Genomic DNA, 7167 nt, shown 5'->3' with positions numbered 1-7167 from the left:
GGCACGGTACCAAGTGGATCAGTGCAGGAATACTTGAGCATTCAGGTTCAGACGAGGGTTAATTTGCAGATTATTCCAATACAAACATGTTCTTTGATTTCTTGATTCAAATTGATTGCATTTTGTCAAGAACACTGAAGCAACCCTGAGCAAGAACACCGTGAAAGATGTATGATTCGTCTGTTAAAGCTGCAATTCACTCACTTAAGTTTTGACATTTTCTGTAGTTGGTGATGAAACTGATGAGCTGTGAAAAGTGGAGCTCAAACCAGCCGGTCAACATTTTAAGTGCAGATGCATCAGTTTTGTAAGAGGAGGGATGATATTATGTTCTGGGATATTTTTGAAAACAGACTTTTTTCCTCCAGAGATGGCTGGACTAATGGGAATATTATACAGATACAGTCCACTGCTGCCCCCACATGGCAACCGGAGGGAAATGCAGTTAAAAGTCTTGAACCCCAATTATCTAAGAAGCCAATTTGATGTGTAGTGCAGATGTGGTTCAAAGGCAAGTGTTTGTCTTTGCTTGGGAGTGTTTGTCTGGCCTGATTTGAAAGGCAACATGTTGGAGTCTCGTCACATGAAGAGAGAAATTACAACATGCTTATCGACAGAAATGGAAAATCACATGCCCACAATTTTGTTAATGAATCAATTGATCGATCCAGATGTGTTTACAGACATTATAAGGGTTGTGTAATAGGCCTTAAGAAAACTGACACTAATGGTGGCTCTCCTCCATCCCAGTAAGTCACGACAGTGTGAGAGAACATCAGGACCCTGAAACCAAAGAAGCTAAATCGAGTAATCATTATTTTGTGCACCAGAGCTGCGCCTGCTGTGACTTTTCAAAATGTCTTTTATGGAAAAGTGAAGATGTGAACTACATGAAGTAAACAAAACTAAACCAATTTACATGGACACCTGATGTGCTGAATGCATTGGACACGTGTGACCACCCCTGAGCCGGCCTCTCTGTCCAGGAGCATGATGGGTCGTCAGGGAGATTGAGCTCTCACAGCCGGACTAGTGATTCCACCCTGGTTTTTTGTATTTAGTTTGTTTTTTGTCTTAATTTCCTTTTAAATTATGTAAAATACACTCATTTTTAGTTACAACTCGTGTGTTCTCACCTCTTTCGTCCAGCTGTGAGCCGGGCAGTGACACGTGTCAGGTGTTCAATCAGGATGTAAATGAGAAAAACATTACTGATCCCAAAAGCTACGTGCCTTTGTTACGTTTCCCCAGAAAACAAAACCTGAAGGACAGGGGTCGCAGGTTGGGAAACTAACAAAGTTTTGCACAAATCACAAAAGGGTCAAAACAAACTGGTCCTTTGATATCTGAAAGGTGGCGGTGGGAATAAAACCCCCACAGCCACCCACTAATTCTATCAAAATGATAGACGAACAAAATCACTGATCGGGGGAAACCAAAATGTATATAAACTGAAGGTGTTGACTCCCTGAAACACACAACCAACTGAGCACTGCAACCCCATTATATAGTCTCCCAGCTGACTGACTGCAGCCACCTGAAGGAGAACATCACAGGTGCACCCAATAGCTTTCTGATTACCTGTGACCTGGATCTTGAGAAATCCCCGATCTGTCCATAACACCTTACACGACACTATAACTGCAGTATAGTGTGTCGAAATGTAATTGACTGTACAATTGAAGAAATGCTTAAGCAGCAGAATAATGCACATGAAATTTCACAGAAAGAAAATGTATTGGGTGAAGTATTTAACAAAGTTGAACTGTTATAAAGTAATGCACAGTTAAAGGTGCAATATGTAAGAATTGGCATCTTGTCAGTAGCTAGTTAGCTCAGTTAGCCGCGCAGTTAGGGGTCCGGACTGGGAGCTCGGAGCACTTGGTTAGTGTTGGTGTTTCCACTGCTAGCACAGGAGCTTTGGACCAAAACGGGCAGTGGCTAGCGGGTTAGCATGCTAACTTCAGTAGATATCACTGCAACACAATACAAAGATTAGTCATAATGTCATATTCTGTTGATATTGTCAGTTAATTTTGACCAAAATTCCTACTTTAAGATTATTGTTTTAAAGAAACCTTTAACAGTCACTTCATCTGGGAATTCTTATCACAGCTGACATTAAATCTACACTGGATAGAAACGATAAAAGAAAATCCTTCACATGCGAACGATTACCAACTTGATTTTGAGACTTGTCTTGCCTCGTGAAAAAAAAACATTTGATTGACGACTCAGAAACTGTGTTCATCTGCTGTTCCTCTGACATTTGTGACTATGAACAAGAAAATGTATAAAGTGGAGCTGATCAGTGACAATAAACAGAGATCTGGTTGGAGATCTGAGATATGAACAACGTTTCATAGCAGCGGTGATTAATCAGTCTTCAGAAAACGTCTTGCTGCTTTCCTCTGGATCTCCACTCGGATGGCTGAAAGCCAAAATGCTTCAAATCCACTTCAGACCAAATACTCAGTGTTTGGCATTTTTTAAACACAGTTGACACATTTTATTATACTGCTGAAGGAAAAGTTTATACACAAAGTGAGTAATAATTTCAGGGTCAAGAAGCCGTCCCATTTTTTTTGAGTGGAACAAGTATTTTCCACTTCCAGCTCTGGATCTCCGCCAGAGCGTGTGAAGGGCCTGATTTAGAAGTGAAACAATCACCATCAATTGTCAATCTGACAGACAGCGCTGAAGACTGATACGATCCGTCTCGACCACAGAGAGAGTCCAGTTTGACTCACGAAATCCTCCAATATGTCAAAACTTCTGAGCAGTTTTCACACGTCACATGAAAACTTTAATATACCCTGTTTACAGGCTTACGACCAAAATGTCATCCTGTCAACATTTTGTTCCCACTTTATTCTCTTCTTTGGCAGGCGGCAGGCGGTCGCATCCTGCACGGTTCAAAAAGTGATTTTTGTTGCCAGGGAAACAGCGGAAAGGTCGGCAAACAGCTGAATTCGGTTTAGAAAGACTTTGATATCTTCAGACAAGCAGAGATGGACTCCACCACCATTATTGCTTTACATCTAGAATTATGGGCTGGAGCAGAGTCTGAGGATTGGATTTTATATGTCCATTCGAAAACCATCAACCCGTCAGCTTCAGTGTTCAGATAACGATGAGGTTCTTTCAAACAGCCCGTTATTGTGGTGGACCTTTGATGAAAATGACTTTGATGCTTCAAACGAAGTGTTTGGCGGACGGTCGAAAAAGCATCTCAGACGCCTGCGTCCAACAATTTTTGTCACTTTCCGAATCGAACAAGCAAAGCAGGCCCACTTCGAGCAGCAAATGGACGTTTGCGGAGGTGAGAAAGCAATCTTTCAATCTCTCGTTTCATTTCTCACAAAATTACTTCCATCACATTTCCTGTGTATGCCTAGTACACCACTATGAAGAGACTGTCTAAGAGTGTACCCCCTCATCTCCACGCGAACAATGATTGCATCTCGGCCGTTCCTATGACAGCTTTCCACCCAGCGTTTGAGTGTGAACCACAGCTACAAACAGATTTGCCTGGAGAAAGGTGAGAGACGGTAGCAGCTGGTCAATAGAGGGCGCTCCGGCACCGCCTCACCACATGAAGAAGAGTCACAAAGACCGCCAGTGAGTAAGGCTGCGTCCAAATGTCCGGACTTCACCGAAAGACACGATGGGGAGATGAAACCGGGAGACACAGGAACAGACAGGACAGGACAGGAAACTGAACAGACGACCTGACAAAGACAGCAGGGAGCACAGAGACTACATATACATAAGGAGGAAGGAATAAATGGACACAGGTGAAACACATCAGGGAGGGGCAGGCGATCCCAAAGGAGGGAAACACGGACAAAGGGAGGAAATGGAAAGTGAGACTATAACTTCAAAATAAAACAGGAAATAACAAAAACCACGAACTCAAACTGTGACAATTACTTTATTATAACATTACTGGAATCATGAAGGCTGGAAAAAATATTCAACCACATCATGATACAGAAATAATATATATATATAGACTGCAGAGGTAATCAAAATGCATTTTATTATTGTAGTCTTTGGGGCTATCAGTGGCTTATATTCACCTCACGTACTCGCATACTTGACGTGATGACAGTGAACACGTCACGGTACGTACGGCTAGAGCCTGCAAGGTCTCAGTTCACAGTTCGGGGGTGGAAATTTGTATTCAGTCTAAGAATTTTAAAAACTAGTTTAAGGTTTAAGGTTCTTTAAGTGAAAAGTATAATCTGCAAAAAGAAAATGTAGATCATATATGTTCTACGTTGTGATGATATGATATGTGACGTACGTCCGGCCTAAAATAACTTTACCCATTGACTCATTATAAGTTGTACATGTGGTGTTTGCTCGTCTTCAATACAAAAGATGGGAAGTTCTCCCGGCACATTATTTCCACAGCCTGAGAGGCAGTGAGCTGATTGACACACCACCACCCATTGGGTAGCAGCAGACAGTCAGTCAGTCATAGTAGCTCGCTCCTCAGCAGCCAGACATCAAGACAAAGGAAGACTACACACTGTTTTATTCAGTTTCCCAAGAAGTCTTCTCTAAGTGTTCAGTGATGCCAGTGCTTTATTTTGGTTTCCCTGCCTCCTTATTCAAACATCATCAGACCCAACATGGATTCAGACGGATTTGAAGCATTTTTCAGAAAAGTTTGACAATAGGAGGCTGTCCAGATTTCAGCTTACCTGGCAAACAGAAGCCGAATATTCACTTTCTTTGAGCACTGTCTTGATCTCTACCAACTCCATACAGAAGTATCTGACACGGGGCCTAATGCATAAAAATGTTCTGAGAATTACAGCTGAACTTAGTTTTGAGATCCTTTTCCAACAGTGAGCTTATGTTCGATTCATAAATAGAGGCTGAGTATAAAACACCTTGCCTCAGCAGGCTCTTCAAATCCCATTTCTAATTAACGCACCTGTGATCTATAAATCTCAGATCATCTTTAATTGACAGCACCAGCTGTGTGATTTCCCCTCATATAATGCAGCACAAATGAAGGGGTTTGTCAGGAATAGAGATGGACTAAGAGAAGAAATGAAACTTTCTGGAAGGCGAGATCATGACGTTAGTAGAGGAGATCGAAGCCAGGCAACGCATATTATTCTGTGTAATAATACGAAGAAAGCCATAGATGCAGCTTGGGAGTGTGTTGAGCTGAGGCAGAAAGAACTGTGGCTCACATGCATCCCAAAATTCGGAAATACCCCTACGTAACCAACGGGAAAATCCCTTATGTCACGTCTGGACAAAGTAGGCTTTCTATAAATGACCGTGGCTTTCTGCTTAATGTGACTACAAGGAACTTTTCAGTGAAAGTAAACTGAAAGTCCAGTTGCCTTCGATACTGCACTTAGATGTTTATGAAACAGTCTCCTGATTCCTCTGATGATTATAAATGACCTGTAGCAGCGAGCAAGACCATCAGCGAAAAGACTGCTATTTTTACATTACCTCATCGCGATCAATCCTGCGGTGTCTCTGTTACTTGCTTCCAAAACAAATGCACGTGCTAGCAAAGATCTTTACAACAGCAGGCGCTGGTATCATACTGCTGGTATCGTACCGCTGGTATCGTACCGCTGGTATCGTACTGCTGTTATCGTACTACTGGTATCGTACCACTGTTATCGTACCGCAGGTATCGTACCGCTGGTATCGTACCGCTGGTATCGCCGCTTTAAGATCCAAAATTATCAAAGTCTGCTTTATAAATGAGGTACCAGGATTCTTGCTAAATGCCCAACTATTACACAGGATGCAATTTTTTTTTTATCTGTTGTAGCTGAAGCTGACGTGATCTGTGAACCGAAGCATTGAAGTCGGGAGCTGTAAAACCAAAACAATGAGCTGAAAGATGCTACAATGCTCTGTAGTTTCATAATATGAGAACTTGAAATGAATAAAAGACTTGGAAGATGTTTTGTACTATCAGTATGGATACCGAGCTTCTTCTGGGTCTTTGACTGGTTCCCCGGGCAGAGCTCAGCCCTGATAGCATTCAGCAAACTGCTACTATTAATTCTGGACCAGCTCTTCAAACCTCCCATGTACTTGGAAAAACACCAGAGAGACTCTACAGGGATCTTTACAGAGGGAGAGGACAAGTACCCCAAATCTTCCCCTTGATAACTCGGCCACAGTGACAGAGGTTTCTGCTACTTGATGAACCACATTTTTTTTTTACGCTGGGTAGAATTTAAATTTCCTGGATCTGTGTGAGTGGTTGAACAAGTAATGAGCTCTGCCTTTCTGACAGCGGGAAAGATCAGGGGTTAGAATCTCCCGCTGGAAAGATTGTAATCACGAACTGTTGTCGGTATTCATTTCATGTTTGAACTCTTCATCAAAGGCTTGTGATTTAACTTTCTGGACAAAGTATTTGGGCACTTCTCCCAGCTAAGCAGCATGCGACACTGTGACTCACACGGCCCCACATTAGCTTCTCTGGCAACATTAAGCTCCACCGTGATGAAAGAAAAGTGCCATCTGACTGGTGCAAAGAAATTGCCCTGTGCATCTGTGTGATTAGTGGAGGTTGTCAGCATAAAGAAAGGGCACGTTGTGGGAAGGCAGCGTACCACGTAACCACAGACACGTCTGTTTATATCATTAAACACAGAGTTTTATAACCCCGACTCCAAAAAGTTGGGACTCTGTAAAACGTAAATAAAAATCAGAATGCAATTTTACAAAGTGTTCCTGAGGCCGTGTGGTAATATCCTACAATAATGTGTTTTACAAAGTGAACCCAGTGACAGTCCGTCTGCCAACTACTGAACTGCTTCTAGCAAGAGATGTTCTTGCTTGAATACTTTTAAATTATTATCCAACAACATTTCATTTTCCAAGTTGATGGCAAAAATCTCAAAACCTGGCCAAACCTCTACCTAGAGACCACTTGAGATCACAAAATGTTTTGTAATTTTGGTGAAACAACCCTTTTAATTCACAGCGCCATTTGGTCGAAGGACATCATCAAAACTAGCAGAGGTCCGGGCCGCTTTAAAGACCGTGAGCATAATCGGTTATTGATCCCTGTGCCGCACACCCTCACGACTCCTCTTTCTATCTCTTGCCTCGAGTGCTGTGTGGGCGTCGCTGGATGAACAGGCCGTTAACGAGGTTGTAAGAACT

Source organism: Pagrus major, chromosome 17, assembly GCF_040436345.1.
Source record: "Pagrus major chromosome 17, Pma_NU_1.0".
Taxonomy (NCBI): Eukaryota; Metazoa; Chordata; class Actinopteri; order Spariformes; family Sparidae; genus Pagrus; species Pagrus major.
Note: the sequence above shows the minus strand (reverse complement) of the source record.